The sequence below is a fragment of the Haliotis rufescens genome, unplaced genomic scaffold (assembly GCF_023055435.1).
Source record: "Haliotis rufescens isolate VD_foot unplaced genomic scaffold, xgHalRufe1.0.p SCAF_89, whole genome shotgun sequence".
Taxonomy (NCBI): domain Eukaryota; kingdom Metazoa; phylum Mollusca; class Gastropoda; order Lepetellida; family Haliotidae; genus Haliotis; species Haliotis rufescens.
This window is the reverse complement of record NW_025964382.1, coordinates 773062-796032: the sequence shown is the minus strand read 5'-3', so window position 1 is coordinate 796032 and position 22971 is coordinate 773062. Positions and strand designations below refer to the sequence as shown.

Below are 22971 nucleotides of genomic sequence, written 5' to 3'. Positions count from 1 at the left end.
TGGGGTCAAAACAATTCTCCTGAGCTTATGATGGAATTCGGGTACTTGGTCCACCGGCAGGTACATCGACTCAGCTCAAGTAAATTTCAAACATCAAAGCCAGGGAATAACCACTCTCGATTTGTAAGACCTCTTGTGGACCCTGTAAAAAAAGATCGTTATACGTTGATAGTTAAGCTGTTTAAAGTGTTGATATTTTGAGTCGTATTATGTAAGTTACAACGTCTTTGATTATAATACTATCATATTCGTTGAATATTAATATAATCTTTATTTATATAAACAAAATGTTCATTATTCGTATTGGGTTTCGCTTCGATACGAGGGTTCTTAATTGATCAATGTCAAATTTGATGAACATTACGCCTATACGTCGCGTTTAATTTTCCTTCCTTTTTAATATTTAATTTTCTGTAGCAATTCAACCATGACTGCGTTGTGTTATCTAAAACTTGAATTTTTGCATTGACACATATCGAATATACGTAAATGTGGAAATATATTTATGTAGTACCAGTGTCTTGTTGCAGAACAGATTATGAAATATATTGTCCACTTCTGTTTATACCGAAATACTATATAGAAAATATGAAACTAGCCTTGAGAGAAGATATCCTTTCAGTCATTTGAGTATGTTCCAATATCTTTTTCGTTGTTAACGGCATCCGTTGTATGATTAATTACAGTGACAAAGTAATGAATATCATTTGTTTTGACACGAAGTATTGTTTAAAAAGAACAACCAAAACACATCACTTGAATTCAAAAGAGTTCGTTATTCATATTGTACTGTAGAGTATGCCCAACTATTAATATTTCATTTTCTGTCAGCTCTCTCGACAGGAATGATAGTTAAAATACATTCATAAGATTGTATTCGGTACACCTCTTCACGAACCATGATTTGGAGACTCCATTTGTATATGCAACGCATAGGCCTCCTATTATTTTACACAAACTTTCTCCATTTTCCAATGTGATATTTTCACCAACGGCCACACATTACTACATATCTATCACTAATGTTTACATGAAGCAGGATCTGAAGTGTGATATTTCTGGAACATTTTTTATACACCTTGAGATCCGATCTGAAGAGTGAATATTCTGAAATAGAGTGTGTACTCCAAAACGCTCAGATACGTTCAGATGAGCATACCATACTGGGAAGGTACACATAGCTCATCAGTGAAGAAGTAGAAAGCATTTGGCAGAAGCATGAGTGTTGAAGGTAGATTTATACATGTACACGAAGCGATCACTTATGCAAAATGCTGTGGCGCCAAATATACAGAGGTTATCACGCGAGTGTGTTTGGGGATGGTAAATATCCTGCATTAGGAATAAACATTGTATTTAGCGAGCCTTGGCGAGCTAAATACATAGTGTTTATTCCTAATACAGGATATTTACCATCCCCAAACACACAAGCGTGATAACCTCTTTATCATATAATGTCATGCTTTAATTCTGTGGTTTAAAATCGCTATCCCTCTCTCACAAACATTACCGAAACATTGCGAGTTTTCCTGGAATGCTCGCATTAATATTTATTACGTCACAGGGTAAGTGATGTATCAGTCGGACAGTGACAGTAGACAATATATACACAAAACAACAGTTGTTTTTAATTGCCTTTCGCGGCAATCCATCGGTCTGTCCGCTTTGTCAAAGGGAAGCTACTCTAACCCTAGTCTATGAGACGTCACGGGCACGGTCAGACGTTGTTGACAGTCGGTCTGTCCTTTCATAACGTTAAGAAGTGTAGTCAGATGTACACACAGCGACAAAACCAAACAAGGTAACAATTCAAACATATTTCGGCCAAATCCAACTATTTTAATTTGTGGAGACGGTTTCAAGTCGCAGAGGTCTACAAGCACAGATATGGCTACTGATCCCGCTTGGCTAGGCCTCGCGCCCTCGCAAAATTGTTTCGAAATTTATACCTCCAAAGTAGCCAAAACTTATAAAATGCCTTAGCTACGTCACAGTTAGACACTGATTTTCAGTATATTAGAGTGTTCTTTTGATAATGATAGCAATTATCCCTGTTGTTTATCCAGATTCCCGATGGTTAATTTTGACTCGATCGCCGAATGACGAGGACGACGCCATGTTTGTTTATAAACAGTGAAAGTAGTCCTACTTGACCTTTGATATTTGCATCTCTATCCGCATATGACCGAAACGGATATCGTTTGTATCCGTTGGCTTTATCCTGCCGAGAAACCTGCCTATTATATGATAAAGATAGATATTCAGTGCGTCTTTACTTTCTCCATGACCATGGATGGACAAAATACACTGATTATCAAATATAACATTAATGAATTTATTTATAATGAATAAATAAATGTATTATTTTTTTTAATTTTTTTTGCGAGTAAACGAGAATTGAAGATAACAATTCAACTGAACTTCAAATCATCCTAATCATGCTGTTTTCACATAAGCTTTAGGTATTATTCGCTAGGAAGTTTTGTTCATGGGCAGATGATTTTATTTATTAGCCCCGTCTCCCATTGGTTCCTTGAAAGCCTAGCCTATAAAGAGACAGGCAGCGTATTACGACGTCAGTCAGTTTCAAACCGTCAGAGTTATATCACCAGTACGCTTCGGAAACAGGTATGGTATTTAAGCAGACTTTTGTAGGTCAGGAAATATGCATGCATACATTTATGAGACATGTGGACGATACATCGTGCTTTTCACGGTAATACATCACTTGTTGATGAAGTGTTGTATTCAGTTGACATGTTGGCTGTTGATGGGTAGAGAATCTGATAGTCTACTTGGATAAAGCACCTATGTTTTTTGTGATAACGTAAAAATATAAAAATATCACTCCGGAATATACTGACATATTTAAGTTTGTATATGATTGCCTAAACACTATCTATGGTGGCGTTGATATGTTATATTATATATAGCTTGTAGTACATGTGTTAGCTACCTGTCAGTACAAGTGTTGTAATCAAGTAGACCTTCCCAAAAACATCGCCAAAATATTCGCCCCCTGTGTCTACCTTCTATGGGTGCTTTAAACTCCGTTGTCATTCGAGCAATCTCGTATCAACGTTTGAATGCCTGAGGGTTTTGTGTGAGACCAACAATTTGCCGACCTTCACAGCTCCATTATTTTGTCCATGCGCATGATCCTTTGTTATGTTGAAAATACATGTCTTGTCTTTTGAACTTTGAAATTGCATTTCCGAAATTCCTTCTGAATATTCAGATTGGCTGTTTTGCAAATAGATCATGTCTCGTACATAAATGACAGCCATCTAGCATGGTTCACGTGAGCCAAGAAAAAACCCAAGGTATCAGTTTTGTCAGGCAGTTGATGTAGAGGACAAAGTTTGCTTCCCTGAATGATTTCACCAAACTGTAGTTGTCCTAATTGCAGTGCGGTACCCCATATTGGATATGAGGACTGCATTTCTATCAGCATACCAAGTATGCATCTCCTTTGGCCCCTTGTGGTGTAGAATTAAGTGTACTGCATATAAGCCTCTTTCATTAAATTCTTCAATTAACAGGAAGCCACTTAGTGTGCATGCCAGGTCCCAGTTACTGAGGAAACCTTCAGAAATAAATCTGCAGTACCCGATGAAGGTACGTTGGCTTGAGCAAGTGCTTCCACCTATCCACTGCTTTTTCTACCAGTCACTGTCATCTGCAATCCTAATATGCTAGCCCCAAGATGGATAACAAGCTTTTCCAGTCCACAGTATTCAGGCCATTTCCATTGGCAACTGTGTAGAAGGGCTGATCGATGGTAATGACTGGAAAATGGCCAACATTAACATGCTCAACAGCTTTCGTAATCACATCCATTGACTGACAGAGATCATGGCTCGTGAAATTAGGGTAAACTGTAGGTTTTGTAAGCTAGGTTCTTGTCTTGAACATTGCCTTGCATGATATGCAGCCCAGGATATGATGCTGTCTTAGGAACATGCTGATGGCAGTTGATGTCCTCCTGGAGTGTCTGCAAAAAGGGGTTGCCATCACTTCTGACTGGCCCAACTGATTCTGGCATGGGAGAATCTACCTTCTTCCAGATCACTGGAGGAACACTTTTGTAATATCCTATCAACTCTGAAACGGATCCTGCTCCTGGTGAAAGTTCCCAGATGAGTCTGCGATCAATTCCATCATTCTGGCTCTTTACATTTTGGAACAGTCGATGAGCTAGTGTTGTGGTCAATGTTATCAACTGCTGAAGTCATGATTACGCCTAGTCGAAGATTTAGGGGACACAGAACCTCTTTTCTTTGATACTGTTCACAGATACTGTGCTCAATCTTTGTTGAGATGCCCAGTACTCGCATATGAGTCGGAAAGTCCAAGAGCCAAGATGGTATCTACACATTTTTTGTACTTTCAAGCGGCCAGTTATTATCTTGAAATGCATGGTCACGTATATAAACAACTCACCAAAAAACAGAACAAAAATTATTTTGTTGAGTATTACAATACTGGCAACTGTGAACGAAATAATGAAATACATTGAGGACGAAACAGGTTTGTGTGACATAGAGACAAGTTTCTTATGGAACATGTTGATATTCTTTTAATGTAATACTATTAACATGCTCATGCAACGACTGTAATATAATTAATTGTAAGAAAACTTTCCATGTGCTTATATTTCACATTTGGTGGTAGAATAAACGTAAATATAAAGAACACTGTTAACGTGTTGATAAATAACTAAAACCTCGGCTAATACACATACCATAGCTCAAATAAGCTTTTAAATAACATAAAAAGTAATCTCGTACTCTAAATGCTTATTGAGATATATTAAGAGAATCTTTGCCTGTAAAGGATAAATATATATCTGCTGGCCAGTTTGGAAAATGGCCGCCATGACCTATGGAAATAGACAATAAAGTGGCTCCAACTCTGAAAACATTGCCACATAATGATCAATCATTGTGCAAATAACCATGATTTTTATGACAAAGAGCAAACGGTTAAGTTACATTGCACATGTCCACTGTACTATTGATAAAGTACACAAATAAATCCAGACTGGTGATACACATGTATAGATTTCAACTTTCGTCACGCTCTTAGAATAGCTACCGTTGTGTCTTGACGACCAGTCTAACCAGCGAGCCATAACTACCACACTGAAACCCACAATGTCATACACAAACCCATACAATGATCAATATAGAAGTACCGCTGAACATGGCTAAAAAAATGTGTTTCATGTTATGACTTGACTCACGTGCTATTGGAAGCATATCGAGAGAATCTGACATCACAACAGCATGAGTCAGACCAGGTCTTGGTGACATAACACCATATATTGAATGTCGGTGAATTCAGCACGTAGCGAATTTCCTGGAATACTCATGTGGTCTGAATTAGACTTTTGAGTCTCGTGTTATTCAATATATATACATAAACGTTATTCAGAATCATTGAGCAATGAATACATGTTCAAAAGTATTTTCAGAATTCATTCTCCAACCTTTTAACACTCACTAGGTTATAATGACATTAAAGTATGTTGAGTTTGATCATGACCTGATTCAATGTTATTCGTCGTTGTCATGACAAGCATCGACCAAGTGGTATGTGAACTATTCCCTACACGTTGCGTGTCTGTTTGGGAAGGGTTGGATGCGGACTATAAGCATCCAGTTATCAGTTAAAACAGTTCATCAATTGCAAGTTTTACATTGACGCATTAGTATTGCCACCTACAGCTGTAAGTGAGTGAATGCTTTCACATCGACATCTTCTTTCAAGGAGCCAACAAACAATCGAGACTTGACCGGGTCATTTGTTGATTGCAACAGGAACCATCCACATTTAGTGAAGGCCCATTGATATGTACAGTGCATTATCCGTTTACTTTGCATTTGATGTTTTCGTTGGCAATCAAGTGCTCAATCCCTACAATGCTAAACAACCTTGATCATCTGACGTGAGACTCTTTCATCACAACCATTATGCTTTAACTGCCTTGAGATCCGAGTGACAAATGTCTAAAGATTGATATTTCAATTTAAGCTCCAATATCGTTGAAACAGTTCATAAACATCAGATCAGCATGTATAGTAGGTTGCATTCCAGATGTGCTAGCTATACAGAAAAAAAAACACAACGCATATCACTGTACGGATACCGTGCATGTGATTCACGGTAGATTAATGCATTCATTGATTAAAAACGACGAGATCACTCCCCAGCTAACACACGACGTTGTCACAACGTTGTGGAAAGGTTGTGGATTGGTAACGTCGTGAAATAACGTTGTCACAACGTTATTATAACGTCAACGTGCAACGTTATTTCACAACGTAATAACAACGTTGCACATTTACGTTGTGAAAACGTTGTGCATCGGACATCACACAACGTTTTGTAACTACGTTTCTGAAACGTCGGTGAAACGTTATAGAGTTTGCTTCTCGATAGTCATAAAGGAATAGAACTGCTTTATCAAAATCAACATGAATTTGATAGAATACCAAGGCAGTGATGCATTACCTGTCTACATATTCGGCATTTGAAATTTCATCTCTTAATACTAAAATTTCAAGAACGTAATTTCGTATCTCTATGACAACGTTAGTATTATGTTACATTGTAACGTTATTCCACAACGTAACAACCACGTTGCAAATTAACGTTGTGATAACGTTGTGCTTTGGACATTACAACACTTTTTGTAAATGATGTTGAGGAAACCACTTATAGATCTACCATCTCTTAGTTTTATTTTTTTTAAATATATATATCTATTAACGAAGTTATCTGTCTACTAAATGTTGTCACAAGCAATATTACAGTTAAAAACAATTAGCGCGCATTTTTTGCGGCGTGAGAGGGACTGCTGAAAAGTTTAGCCTGTTGCCTCGTGAAGTGACGTCAGAATGACGTCACATTGTTGCGAAAGATTTGTTGTCACCAGCCATCTTAGTTCAAGCTCACTCCGGACATATTACAACCAAGTGATTGTGCAGCAACTGGAACTGGACAGATGATCTGTTAATTCGGATGAGGTAAGTTAATTTTTCAAAAGCAGTCTCCGATTGTTGATATGTTTCTGTACATGCAGATAGCCAAATTTAAATGTATCGTATTAGTCAGAAGTGGCGGGGTTTAGAATGCAGTTTGCCGGTCACTTTCACTGAGCGTCAGTTTTTGATACACAGAACATGAAGTATATATAGAGGTGAAGGAGGCACAAGATTTTTTTCCATATTATTATTTTAGGGATTCCAAGGGTAATTACCAAGGGCAAGCTGTATATGTTTGACCAGAATTCAGTCTGGCGAAGTTTTTTGGTCGTCATATTATGTTCGGGTTTCGAACGTAAGCGTCTGTAAATAGGCCTAACTTATGCATCGCCTATTGACCACTGACAGTTATCGCCATTTCTTCCTTGTTATTTCTGAAATCATTACTGTTTAAAGTTTGCATGTACTAATCTTCTGAATTTGATTTTTGTGAAACAATGTGGCTCATTCGGGCCATGGGGAAAGGTTGAGTAGATTTTTCTTATACAGCGAAGAGAGGGAATCAAAACAATGGAAGTATTTTCAGATCGACTCTCTGTAGGCTGCTAGTTATAGCCCTAGTCTAAAGCGCTCAATGTTATGAAAAATTGTATTTTCGGGAAGAGACAGAAACATACTTGTTGTTTCCGAAAAGGCCTAATTAGCACTGACTGAAGTAATCTCAATGTGGATCATCTGGTTGTTGGTGCTGTCTGTAAAGTTTATTTTAGCAAGGCGCTTATCATGTGTATTTTCAATATTTCCAAAAAAGAATCAATTCATCATTTTCCGATAACTAGATCCATGTCCGACGCCCTTCTAATGAAAACGAGCAAAAGAGAAACTTGTCTCTCGTCGCGCGCTATAACGGGGTGTTTGAGGTATTGTCCTCGCTGGTGATGATAAGCTAGTCGATGGTCAAAAGTTAAATATCACCATATATTGTCAGTGAGTTGGTCATCGTTTGTTGATTTTTAAGGTGAGATAGGTGTAGCCAATGTGCACCAATGAAAAATACAATGGAATTGATAGCAACCATATTCGTTCGGTTTTCGAACTCCATATGTTGCCACGTAGGCTACCAAACTACAGAATTATATTTAACGATATTGATCTGTATTATGTTCACTAAATGTAGTAACAAAAAAATTTCATATGATACTTGGTTCTCTGAAACATTTTGACAATGAGAGAGAATAAGGTGGTGATCGAAAACTGAACGAGTAAGTTCCAGTGCTCGCTACGAAATCGTACAGTAGCTACATAAACAGCGCTGATATGAGTCGTAATTAGCTACAATACCTCTCGAATATATCTGTTCCCGTTTGGATTCCGGTTTAGAAAAGGTCCCCAACAAGCCATATGTTTGTACTAACATGATTGTGTGTCATTGTACTCCGACAGAGGTTGTGAGACGTGGCTCACTATAACAATCACTGGTTTGCCTGACCGGTTTGTCAGACCGGTGTAGATCTATATGGAAACCAAATAACATTAGATGGTTTTTTTATGATGGTACTCATAATTTTGTTACTTATATCTGTAGCCTGAGATATTTCCGATCGGACGTTACACATGGGGACTTTGGATTTACAGTTTTTCCTAAATTTTAGGCAATTAAACAATGTATGTTATCTTTTAGGATAGACTATAGATCTAAATGTATGCTTATTGAATATAGTTTTAGTTTTGACTTTTTTCATATGTTTTCGTTGCAGCAAGGGGGAAAATGTTACACGACCATTCCAGGAGGTAAAATCAAGAATGTTGAATCATTGAGGAACACACCAAATAAACCCTGGGCTGTGAATTATGTTAACGTAAGTACAATTGTTCACAGTTACATTCCATTGTCTATCCATGTTAATTGGTTTATTTTCTTTTGCTTTAAATGAATACCAAGAATGTAGATCTATTTATATAAATCTATGCTCGTACCACGTTTTGTATTCAACCTGATGCTTGATGTCTCTGAATGAATGTTAAAATTTGTTTCCATCAGACACTTGCATTATACATTATTGTTTGAATATTGATAAAGCCTTATCTCCAAATGTATGTTTCTCGTCATATAGTATCTTTCAAATACCTGCTCGAGATTTATTAAGCTGTTTGTATTTCAGGGAAGTGGAAGTGAACACCAAAGAAAGAAGATTCTGGCATTAAATAATTTCGAAAAGTGTATAAATTTTTAATTATCTAAACATATTAAAATATCAACACAAATGTGTCTTGGAGTTCTTTGTTGAATGATGCCGTCGCATGACTGAAAGTTGAAGTATACTATATGGACTTGATTAGAGACCGACCATTTAATATTTAAGGAGGTGGGGACCTGGAACATTTCTATTGAGATTACATGTTTTCGGTCACAGCTACAAAAGCAGATATGTGATTTCATTTAACTCAATGAGCCTGAAGATAAACACCTTGCAACTAGATTTTTGTGGCAGGCATTTTTGTTCACCAGTCTGAACCGTAATTATTTTTGTCAAGAATTTTCGGTGACAATATATTTTTTCAATAAAATTCCAGGACCCGACCCGCCCCAGAAAATATCATATGGTCAACCCCTTACAATGTCTGCCATTCTTATTTTGTTTCCTGCAGTACTTGCCTAAAGGGTGATGGTGTCTGCCTTTGTTATAGTCTTATGTATCTAGTAAACAGCTCAGTGGTGTTTTTACTTTTTGAACATTGTCAGCAAGGCAAGATCTAACTGTTAACTGGGCCATTCGACGCCCTGTTTTTAAAACATTGGTAAAAGGTATCTCGAATCATACACATTCACGTGACTAAAGCATATTCTAAAACATTTCCGGAACATGTTTTTGGGTTGTTTTTACAACATTTTAGTGGGGAATGTTCACGACGTATTTCATCCTTGTAACACAGTTGTTTCACGTGGTTGTGACAACGCCCATGGTAGTACACAGAATAACGTTGTAGGGACGTATTATTATAACATTGCCACAACGTAAAATACAACATTTACCACAACGTCAAATACAACGTTCCCTCAACGTAAAAATACAACGTTCCCACAACGTAAAATACAACGTCATCACAACGTTGTCACGACGTGAATATGACGTAACACAACGTTAGGCCATGACGTTGTGACAACATAAATGGGAGCCCACAGAATAACGTTATATGGACGTAACATTCGCAACGTTACCACAACGTAAACACAACGTTATCACAACGTTGTCACAACGTGAAATTGTTAGCTGGGTCGTGCAGTATGCAGTGCCGCAAAATATAGTCATTCAGTGGGCGTGGAGATAAACATGTTCATCAAGACCATATTTGGTCGCTGCCAAAACTACACTGATTATCAAAAATAAGTTCATTTCTTTTATATAATTAGAAGTGTTAAGATATGTAGTCAATGTAACTTTGTAGCAAGGAAACGAGAACTGAAGTTCGAAATTGTCAGCTAAATTTACATTCGAATCATTACGCTCTCACGCCAAATAATATTCGTCATAAAGGTTTGTCCGTGAGTATGTTATTTTACATTATCCCTGTGTCTGCTTGTTTCCTAGAAACACTAGCCTATAAAAAGACAGGCGTTCTGTTCGAATGCCAGTCCGTGCCACACTGCCAACGTGAAATCAGCAAACAGTCTTTGAAACAGGTATTGTAATTGAGGAGACAGTTGGAGGTCTGCAAAAGAGAAGGCATACCTGTACGAGAGATTTGGACTGCAATTTGTGCTGTTCACGGTGTTAAACTGCTTCTAATAACATCGACTGATTAATGCTGATTACATTTGTAGGCATACCTGTATGAGAGATTTGGACTGCAATTTGTGCTGTTCACGGTGTTAAACTTCTTCTAATAACATCGACTGATTAATGCTGATTACATTTGTAGGCATACCTGTATGAGAGATTTGGACTGCAATTTGTGCTGTTCACGGTGTTAAACTGCTTCTATTAACATCGACTTATTAATGCTGATTACACTTTGTAGGCATACCTGTATGAGAGATTTGGACTGCAATTTGTGCTGTGCAGTGTTAAACTGCTTCTAATAACATCGACTGATTAATGCTGATTACATATTTGCAATTAGTTTTACCATTTTACTGTATCAATCGGTTTAACTAAGTCATTGTGGCTGTAGATGGGTGGAAATCGCTTAGTCAAAGCATGTATATGTAGTGTGGTAATGTGGAAAACAGAAAATATCATACCGGAATATTCTGACTCTCTCCATATGGTGGCTTATTAACTATCGATACGTACTTAACCTATTGTATTTATAGCTTGAAGTATCAATGCTATTTACTTTTAGCTCAAGAGCGGAAATCAAGAATGACAGACAGACCAAACGGTTAGTGTTATTATGTAAATATGTATTGTAAGCAAAATATTTAATAATATTGACTCAACAAGAAACTACGATAGCCTTATACCTGCTTCTAAATATGTGTTTAAAACTGTCTGTTGTTGTGTACTTGTCGATGTCAGTGTCATACACGAGGATGGGATCAGCCAACATTTGTCAAACCTTTCGTTTCAGTGAGTGTCAAAAGCGCTGGTACATCGCAATACGACATTTCATACCAAATGTATTCACCAGATGGAAAGGCTCAAAACGCAAAGGCAACAGGGACCAGGTAACTTTTAATTGCTGAAAAAATCTCTTCAATGAAGGCAAAAGCCTTAATAACGTTTAAGATGGGGGTGCGGGATGGTGATGTCATAGATTTAAGGAATTTGAGGTTTTTTTATCTAACATCGACCTTTTCTACTGACCCCAATATTCATATATTGTGTTACCGTATAGCAACCTAAACCTCATTACGCGGAAATTGAAATGGGTGATGAAATTAGATCTGTTGGTTGTATCTTATTTTCCAGTGTATTTAAGTTCAATGTCCCGATAAATATCATGATAGGGCTTTGTTTATGATATGTAATCTTAAAAAAATCATTTGTTTCAGTGTGTTAGAGTTCAGTGCAAATGTTGGGTCCCAACACTATCATCATGTATCGCAACCCATTCCAGGAGGGATAAGCATTATGAATCAGGTATAATGCCCGAGTGAAGCAGTCAATATACATATTGACTGAAATATTCAGTTGTAAATACATATTGCCATATCATAGACATTGACTGTAACATATGCATCATATTTTGAACTAGTAACAAGAAATATAATGGTATAATTTACTATGTTTTGATCAGTCCTACATATTGCTATTATGTATTACTGTGATCATTCATGTTTAACATCGGTTGTATGTTTCAGGTAACCAAAGGAGATACCCACGTTGTAAGGGTGAAGTGTTCGTCCGATCCCACCTACTATTTTTAAAGAGGTCATGGATTATTTCTTAATCGTTCGTGGATTATAAACAATAATATGCACAATGTGACCAATGGATTTGACCTTTCATAAATCGCAATAGGACTACCTTGCACTGACCGCTTGAGGTTCGTATCGATCTGTTCTTTTAAGCAAAATGTATGAAGTAAATACATTTATTGAGACAAATGATGATACAATATCATCACGTTCACACCAGATTATGTCATTATTTCATGTGGCTCAGTTGCTTGTAAATGCCTGTCTTGTGTGTTTCTGTGATAAAGTCATAATCGATCTGTGATGTTTGGGTATTTTAATGTATTTTATCCTGCTACTTCATATACTATAAGCTTTAGTCGTGTTTTATCCACTACAAAGCATTGAACATATTTGATAAATATCTTAGCAACGAACAAAATTGTTAAGTGAGGGTAGCGATAGCACCACGATACAGTCAAACGCAAATAAACAAATTATTTACTTTGGTTTGGCTGTTTTTCCTGTTTGCTTTTCTCATAAAAATTTCAGTATACGTTCTGTGAAGTTTATGTTTACATACTTGATATTTTCATTATTGAATAATGTAACTAGCCATGCTCTTGATTTGTCCAATTTTGTGCTGAAGCTTATACTGTTTTGATTAGTTAACGGAATGGTCCCTCGCAAAACATATAATGCTTTTCTTTTATGAATAACCTATTTCAACATTATAGGAAAAAGTTTAGTCATGTGTGTTCAAGTAATCGACCAAGCCAATTTCAGGACAGGAGTACAATTTCAGAACTGTACTTTACAGTTTTGTTGCAAAAATATTTACAGTTTCTTATGGTCACCTGGAGTACTCGCAATTAACACCCTGGTTGTGAATTGTACCCTTGATGCATGGTCAACTTCTGTTTGTGATTTAAATATAAAATACTAATGAAATACAATTTACACTGCAATGTTGAAGTTTGTTATTCCTTGGTATATATGTGGTACGTCAATCATTATATGTACATTATAAGTAGAAATAAAATGTCAACTGCAAAATCGAATTGTGTTATGCATAACTATGTCTCCGTAGCTTATGTGGTACAAAATATGTTAAAGTTGATAACTATGGACAAGTATTGACTGTTCTGAGTCAGTCCTAGTTATACAAATATTGTATTGTTGCCATTGGTAACTTGCCCTAATAGAAGCATGTGAGCATAACGCCACAGGAGCACAAGACAGATGTATGTCCATCTATCCTTATCGTTCATATCAAAGCACACATTTATATGCATAAGCCCACTCACTATATGTTAATAGAGTACCACATGAGCACGACAGTGCAGTGGTGAAATAGGTGCGTTGCATATGTATTTGTGTACTCTGTCAAGGGTCACCATGACGTGTGTCTATACATTCCACATGCAAATCAATGGTAACCACAACAAAGTACAAACACAACCCATAAAAAAACAGTTCTGTTAGCAACCTAAATACTTCTCTCGCAGACTTAGACGTTACCGTGATTATATTTTTGCATGTATTATTGTTGGTCAAAATATACTATAAAATAGTTGAGACCTGATGTTTTTGCGTGAATATTATTTTGGACCTCAAATTAACAATGACCTCAAAGATTTGAAGATTTTAAATTATATGCATTCTGTGAACAATAATATGCACCCTGTAAATGTTGCACTTAGAAAAGCATGACTTCTTTACCAGTATCATTAAAAAACACAATACGATCAACGTATTCGCTGAATGAATAAAACAAAGCATGCATGAGAAGTAAACTTAAATTAGACAATATCATATATAAAGGATATGGATAGACTTGGGACTCTCAAATGGGAACTCGAGACATCCAGTGCGACAGATCCGAGTATAAATGATGAAAAATATAAAAATGAATTCTCGGGGTCCGGAAGGTGATTTCTAGACAATCCTGATTTCGACACATCCACTTTCGACACAACGAATTAGTTAGTTATTATATACCACCAAAATCCAGTATGGCTACTGTAATGTAATATGATTGGTGCACATATAGTACATATTGGGTGGTTTATGTACAAAACTGAAGGATATAAAAGTACAACAAAGAACATAAAATTGTAAAGTTGATTATAATTACGTGTATTGAAAATATCTAGCAGATGCAAACACTATTTATATTTCTAACTACTTTTACAAACAGTAAATCTTCAAAGTATTTGTCAGCTAACACAAAAGTGGATTATGCACTTATGTTATCCTTATGCTATGACATCCTACATATAAGCAAAAGAGATAGACATATATACATATGTATTTGGGGCTTTATTATCCCATGGATATTACTATCATAAAACGATACAAGTGTACGAAAATATTAGCTACAAAGCCTTTTCTATACCATAGCATATGTGCTCAATGCAGAGTCCATTGCGCAATTCTGGTTATATCATAAGCATGGGGTAGTGGTACCAGGTGGTCGCTCACCATCACAGACAAGGGAACATATGTACAAGCTTTATATTTGCCTTGAAAGTGCCTTTAATCTGCCATTACAAGGCATATAATACGAAGGTGTATCTTAACTTCTTCACATAGCACAGTATTAATACCATAGCCTTATAATACAACAAGTCATGGCCTCCACGACGATATTTAGTTAGCGATCAAAATAGACCCTCAACTCATTTAATGAATAGCTCTATACAGCACCGAAGATTGTTCATGCATAAATTGTAGACCAAACACTCATGATCATATAACACACCTGCAAGGTTCATTTTCCTTTTGACGCGGACCTATATTTGGAATAGAAATTCTCAAACCAATGCAATGCACATACATCATACAATACTTTTCCAAGAATATCAAACACTGTAACTCGGCAAACACACGTGATATACCCATAAAAAACACTTTCTTGGAAAGTCTTCATGTGTACGCTATTTCTTTCACTGCTACACTGCGTTTTGAGAGGAAACTTACGTGTTGCAAAGGACATGATAATGCACACATGTCAAATGTTAATCTTTTAAAGTCTATGAATGAAATTCCATGCATCCAGGCGAGGAAATAATGCATTATGAATGTATGTAGGCCGTCCTGACTACAGGTGTCTTGATTAAAAGGGTATACATTTTGTATACGTATATATATATGTTGAGGGGTATTTTTCGAATGCCAAGGTTCGTTAATCCGGACAAAAAATTCGGGATACAGTCGAGGATGAAGGTGCCAAACAAATTCTTCTCAATGACACTGTTCACAGATACTAGGCTAATTTTTTGGTGAAATGTACAGCACCCTCTAATATGTGCCGGAAAATCCAAGAGCAAAGAAGATATCCATACGTTATTGTACGTTCAAACGTCCAATTGAAAAGGGACCAGTTACTATCTAGAAATTCATGGTCGTAGATTCACCAAAAAACACACAAAAAAAGGTTTTGTCAAGTATTGCAATACTGTCAACTGTGAACGAATTGAGGACAAAACAGGCTGGTGTGACAAGTTTCTAATGGAACATGTTATATTAAGAACAAATGTATGAAGAGAATTTATGACTGTAAAGGATAGAAATATTTCTGGCGGTCAGTTTGAAAATGGCCGACGGAAATAGACAATGAAGTGACTCCACCTCTGAAGACATTGCCACATTATGATCTAGTGTTGTGCAATTAACCAGGATGTTATGACAAAGGGCACAAGTTTTGAGTTATATTGCACATATCCACTGTACTATTGATTGGTGATACACATGTATAGATTTCAGTTTCGTCATTCTCTAACAATAGCTACCGTTGTGTCTTGACGACCAGGAAGCCCTGGGAGTAAACACTACAACATTGAAGTCCACAATGTCCTATCCGGCGTGTGACAAATATAGATGCATCGGCGAACATGGCTAGAAAATTGTGTGAATATTTAAATCATACCACAAGTGCATATCAAACAAATCTGATGTGGATATATTTTTATCTCGTGGTTCTCGACTTTAATTCTAATACATTTACGACATCACGATAGCATGACCACATGCACGTCATGTCCTTATGACATAACACTACAAAGGAAATAGGATTTGGATTACGTGGGGTCATATAAAGCACGAAGTAGATTTCCTGGAAAGAAAATATGTAGTCATGTGATCTGAAATATGTTTGAGCCTTCTGTTGTACAATATATGTGCACAAACGTTCTTCAGAGTCATTGAGCCGTGATACAGAGACTTCTTTCAAAGTATTGACTCTCCCACCTAATAGCAGTTCCCACGTCATATTTAGATACTTGTATAAAGAGTTTGAACATGAACATGTGGTTGTCATGCCAAGCATCGACCGAATAGTATATTAGTTATGAAAAGGTTGAATTAGGACTGTGGTGACAATATCAGTAGCCTCACATTCATGCATTTGTTTTACCTATAACTGAACATAGTGAGTGAATGTTCTTTTACAACGAAGTCTACAGCCTTTCAGCAGTATCACGGAGCCAATACATAATAAAGACTTCACCGGTCATCAGGTGGTCGACTGCAACAGGAACAGGTTCAGAACGGCCAGAATCTGACTCGTGTAAAGTGCAAGGGGTACTCTGGATATAATGTGCCATTACATTCCTACATTATGTATTGTATGTTTATATTGATGATAGAATTAGTGAGTGAGTTGGGTTTAACGCCGCTTTTAACAGTGTTCCATTTATATCACGTCGTGTCAGCTTAATGTGGGAGGACAGCTCGAAGTGATGCAGGTAACAGACGTTAACTACTTCTGTGAAACCCACGTGCACGGGTATGGTGCTGACAAACCTAGAAACATAATTGGGACGAACCGGGATTCGATCCGACAATCATAGGTTTCTGGCGTGCCCAAGGGATGCAACTCTGAACAGCGAATCGAGTCGCCTTAGACGACTGGGCCAACTGTGCCCCCGGATATATTATGAAGTTATCTATAAAAAATCATGTCATTACTGCTACTTTAGACGACTGTGCCCCATGTGCCCCCTGATTGAATTTGCCAGAATGGCATGATGATATACTACATCATACACAATGTATATACCTTTCACATATTTACCACCCTTCAAGACAAAGGCACTGTCGAACATTGTCGTTTGTCTCTGGTATGCATCACTGTGACAGAAACCTTCTGATCACATTGTGAACACGTTTACTTTTACATCCTCTGACCCAGCTGTTACGGCTTGGTGCATACCAGCATCTGTCCCTTACCGTATATCTGGTAGTACAAAATTATTGTTTTAGCACACAATGTTGTCTATCATCGGCAGTTTCCGTCAATATCACCTTTCAAGGTGCAAAACCCCGTGTGTCAAGTTCCTGGGGTTTGTTATGCAAATGCGCTGCACGTCAATATTTTAAGAGACATTGTAGATGTTTATACGAAGTTTCAGTTTACTCTGTTCAGTTACTAATGGAACAAGAAGTTGTTAATCTTCAAAACTGAGAAAGCTTCTAACACTAAATGTTCTACATTCGTTTTATCACAGATATTATGTGTAACCACCGTGAAATCCGATCTGAAGTGTGAAACTTCAAAATATGGATTGATAAAAAAACCTAAGATAAAATGCAAGTTGGCTTTATTTCAGAAGGGCTTGTCATCTAGGGAGGTCAGGACGACTCATATCAGTATACGTGTAGCTTGCATGTGACAAAAGGTGATTTATGCATTCATTGATTATACACAAAGCGATCACTTGTGCCAAACGCAATGGCACCAAATATAGACGGCATTCAGTGGGCGTGGAGGTGAATACATTTGCAAAGACCATATTTGATTTATGTCAGAATACACTGATGACCAAATGTTGGTTCCCTTTAGGAATTCAAGCTTAAGAAGGTTTGTGAAAATGGATTATCCTTTGCGAATGAAAGAGAATTAAAGTTCAAAATTGTCGACTGTAATTACATTTAAATCATTTCACTTGAACGTTAGATAATATTCCCGAGGAAGGTTTGACTGTGGGTATGTTATTTTCCATTAGCCCTGTAGCTGATCATTCCCTGCAAACACAAGCCTATAAAGAGACAGTCACCCTGTTTGGACGTCAGACAACCAGCGGTAGATCACCAATTACACTTCGAAAACAGGTACAGTATATGTGCAAATGTGTGCGCGTGTCTGTAGGAGACATTGAGGTAATACCTTGTGTTTTTCACAGCATTACATTTCTTCTAACAACAACTGATAAATGCTTATTAAATTGTACATTATATTTTACCACTATACTGTTTTAACTGATTTAACCAAGCTATGAACCACGACATGATGGCTCTATATGCGTGGAACATCGTATTGTTTTGTATAAAGAATCTACAAGTATATTATTTGTGATTTTGTTGGAAATATATGATGTCATGCAGGACGATATTGATGAATACCTTTTACACAACATGGAAATTTATTTTTATAGCATGGCTTAAAATATCCATGCAGACTGTTTCACGTATATTAATGTGTACAGATTGTACTGTATGGAAGCTTTACCTTTTAGCACAAGTGTTGGAAGCAAGAATGACAGACAGACCAACAGGTGCTTTGGATTTATTTATTTTTGCATGTTATTACTTTTTAAAATTAACAGTCATATTGATTAATTTGAAATATTCCATGAGGCTATCAGGTTTTGTAAATACGTGTTTGTAACTATTTGCTGTCCTGTAACTGACGCTATTTGTGAGAGAGTGATTTGGTTTTAACCCCGTTTTGAACAGTATTCGCGTTATATCACAGATGTCAGCTTACTGTGGGAGGAAGCCTGAATATATTCAGGTCTCAGACGCTTACCACTTTGGTTAAACCCACGAGCACGGACAGGGTGCTGACCCAGAAACATAATCCTGTCGAACCAGGATTAATCCACGATCATAGGTTTCTCGTGTACCCAAGTAACATGAATGTTCTGCACAGCGAATTGTGGTCTCTTATTCGATGTGACTCTCGTGACACCTGTCATAAATGAGGAAAGGATTATCGAAACTGAATCCAATCCTTGGTTATTTCAGTTGCAGTCACAAGCCTTGGTGGATCGAAATACAAAGTTTCATACACAACGTATCCACCAAATGTACGCCCTAACAACGCAGTAGTGAAGGTGATTGGGGGCGGGTGAGGATAACATTTTTAATTCTTTAAGTGTGAGGGAGACATGATAACAGATCTGCAAGTGTTCCATCCGACAACATCAAATCTGCTTCTGAAAAAACCCAGCCTTTTAGGATGGAAGAATTATCTCAATTAAATTAATAGTTTTAATCTGGTGTTAGCTAAACGTCATTATGCAGACGTGGAAATGAAATTGATTGAATATTGATCTGTTTATTATTTATTATTTTCCAGTTAAATTGACTTCAGGGCCCCTTTTTTTTGCCTAAAACATATCATGAAATGACGTTTGTCAAATGTAATGTTAATTCATTACTATGTTTCAGTGTGGTAGAGTTCAAAGCAATGGTTGGGAATCAACCATCTCACGATGCGTCGAAGCCCATTCCAGGAACGACAACCATATTAGGCCAGGTATATGAATCTTTTTGAAATTAGTAAATAGACAAATTATAGAATGATTTACTTTGTTTCGACCATTTCTGTGTACATATATCATGTATTATCATCATGCATGTTTAACATTGGTTACATGTTTTAAGAAACAAAGGAAAAAATATAGAATGTTTACCATGTTTCGACCATTCCCGCGTATTTCTATCATGTATTACTTTGATCACGCATGTTTATCATCGGTTGTATGTTTCAGGAAACAAAAGGGGATACCCACGTCGTGACGCTGGAATGTTCGTCCGACCCTTCCCAATATATTTTATAAGTTCATTACTTGTTACTGGTTCGTGGATTGTTAGAATAATGTGCACACTTGGACCGACGGATTTTACCTTTCACAAATAGCAATAGGGCTGTTCCACATAATGTCTGAGGTTCGTATCGATCTGTTCTTTTCAGCAAACATGTGTCATCACATTCCAATTTAACACCAGAATGTGTCATTACTTTACTTGGTTCGGCTGCTTGTAGATGCTTGTCGTGTTTGGTAATAATGTCTGTCATGTTTGAGTACTTCTATGTCTTTTATCCAGCCACTTTATTTATTTGAAGCTTTATTCTTTTTCAACCACTACACAACATTGGACGTATTTGATAATTGTTTTAGCAACGAACAAAAATGTTCAGTAACGGTATGTAATAATAACATGATGCAGTCACGCACAAATTAACACATTCAAGGTGTTATTTACTTTGGTGTCTGATTTTGCTCGTTCACGAAATGTTCTTTCTCTCATAAATCTAATAATAATACAATACATGTCTATTATCTCAAATGAAATTTGTTTACATACTTGACATTTTTCGTCATGTCTGATATGCTCTATTCATCATTTTAAATGATTCAATTGATTAATGTGTTCAATTTTGTGCTGAAGCTTGTAGTGTTTAAATCAGTTAACGAAATAATGAGTCGCAGTAAAACTCATGTCGTTCAATATATGAATAACCTATTTCAACATTGAAGAATAAAGTTTAATCGCGTGTGTTCCAATAATCGATCTAGCACAATGGCTTTGTCAGAAATTATACACTTTAACCGTTCCGATACCAAAATTCAATACTTGCAATACTGAGGCGTACAATTTACAGTATTTGTGATCTAAATATTATAATACTTATGAAATACAATTTAAACTGAAATGTTGAAGTTTGTTATTCCTTGGTATATATGTGGTACGTCAATCATTTTATGTATTAGAAGAAATAAAATTTCAACTGCAATATCGAATTTTGTTTTGCATATGTCTCCGAAGCTTATATGGTACAAAATGACAAAGAAATGACAATTATTGACTGTTCTGAGTAAATGTTAGGAGTAATAGAATCGTATAAGCATTACTTAGGGCCACGTTTTGACGCCAAAGGAGCACAAGACAGATGTGTGTCCATGTACACTACATTTGTAAACATAAGCCAACTCACTATATATTAAAAGAGTATCCCATAAGCACTACTGTGCAGAGGTAAAATAGGTGTGTTATATTTGTATTTGTGTACTCTGACAAGGGTCTATACATTCAACACGCAAACCAATGGTAACCGCAAAAAATAACAAACACAACCCATAAAAAAACATTTCTGTCAGCAACCTAAATACTTTTCCTGCAGACTGTGACGTTACCTTATGTGATCATATTTGTGCATGTATAACAGTTGGGCAACATATGTTATTAGAATTTAACACCCGATATTTTTTGCTAAAATGGTATTTTTGGATTTCAAATAAACAATGGCATTAAACATAGAGTTTAAATTAAATCCATTCCGTGAAAAATGGTGTGCATCCCGTGAATGTTGTATTTAGAAATGCATGATTTCTTTACCAGCTGAAGTGTTATTAAATATAGCTTACGCAATACGTATTCGTATGAATGATATAAAACAAAGCATGCCAGTGAGTAGAGAACGATAATAAGACAATATGAGATATAAAGGATATATATAACTTGGGAATCTCAAATGAGCTCGAGACAACCGTGCATTCGACACAAGGAGGTTCGATGGCATATTATCCATTTCGTAGCAAATTGATTAGATACTGCATGCCATCAAGATTCAGCAAATACAGTACTTAATGGGCTGTTTATGTACAAAACTGTAGGATATAAGGATACAATATGCATAAATATATTATCTGAATCTCTACTCTTCAAATCTATGAAAATATAAAGTTATATATAATTCCGTTTATAGAAGATATCCAGCAGATGTAAACACTTTTCATATTTATAAACACTTTCACAAACAGTAAATCATCAAAATATGTGTCAGCTAACACACAGCATCGAAGTTGATTATGCACTTATGTTATCATTATGCGAAGACATCCTCCACTTAAACAACAGAAAGGCATGTATAAATATTTAGTTGATGTCAATTAACCCATGGATTTTAGTTGAGTAAATGATAAGAGTCTAGGAAAATATAAGTTACAAAAGCCTTACTATAGTCATAACAAATCTCTGCACAGCGCAAAGTCCATTGTTATTCCGGTTATATGATATTGTGTTTGATGTTTTAAACCAGGTGTTCGCTTACGTTCACGAACAAGGGAACATGTGTACAGGCTTTATAAATGCCTTGAAAGTTGCTTTATCTAGCCATTATAAGGCATATAAAACGTAGGTGTTTCTTAAACTCTTCTCATAGCACAGTCGTAACACCATATCACCCTAATACAAAACAGCGATCGAAATAGCGTCTGTATTCATGTATTGAACAGCTCTATACAACACTCATAATTATTCAATCAATGCAAAAAAGGTTGAGCAAACACTCATGGTCATATCATAATACACCTGCATGATACTTTCTGTTCATTTTCCTTTTGACATGGACCTAAATTTAGAACAGAAATTCTCAGAAACAATGCCATGTACACACATCATACAATGCCTTTCCAAGAAAACTAAACACTGTGAGTCGACAAACACACGTGATATACCCATACAAGACACCTTCTTGGAAACCCGTCATTGATCTATATTTTGTCAATGTTACATATGAGCCCAGACTTGTCAGGTGGTACAATGAGTTGTACATAATGGAGTCTGGAC

The 22971-nt window shown here is 36.5% G+C and overlaps 2 long non-coding RNA genes across 5 annotated transcripts; both read left to right on the top strand.

The window, feature by feature from the left end:
* Nucleotides 1–2401: 2401 nt before the first annotated feature.
* LOC125377305 lies at nucleotides 2402–13391 on the top strand. Of its 3 annotated transcripts, none has more exons than XR_007219519.1 (6): nucleotides 2402–2628; nucleotides 10580–10671; nucleotides 11334–11372; nucleotides 11562–11658; nucleotides 11986–12073; nucleotides 12295–13391. It is a non-coding gene; the product is annotated as an uncharacterized LOC125377305 (long non-coding RNA). The 3 variants fall into 3 exon arrangements; XR_007219520.1 differs by having other exon boundaries at nucleotides 2403–2628; nucleotides 10589–10671; XR_007219518.1 differs by lacking the exon at nucleotides 2402–2628 and having other exon boundaries at nucleotides 10568–10671.
* Nucleotides 13392–17996: 4605 nt separating this feature from the next.
* On the top strand, nucleotides 17997–21136 carry LOC124150736. 2 transcript variants are annotated; one of them, XR_007219523.1, is made up of 6 exons: nucleotides 17997–18011; nucleotides 18339–18444; nucleotides 18849–18887; nucleotides 19360–19462; nucleotides 19786–19873; nucleotides 20109–21136. It is a non-coding gene; the product is annotated as an uncharacterized LOC124150736 (long non-coding RNA). The 2 variants fall into 2 exon arrangements; XR_007219522.1 differs by lacking the exon at nucleotides 17997–18011 and adding an exon at nucleotides 18061–18193.
* The last annotated feature ends 1835 nt before the right edge of the window (nucleotides 21137–22971 follow it).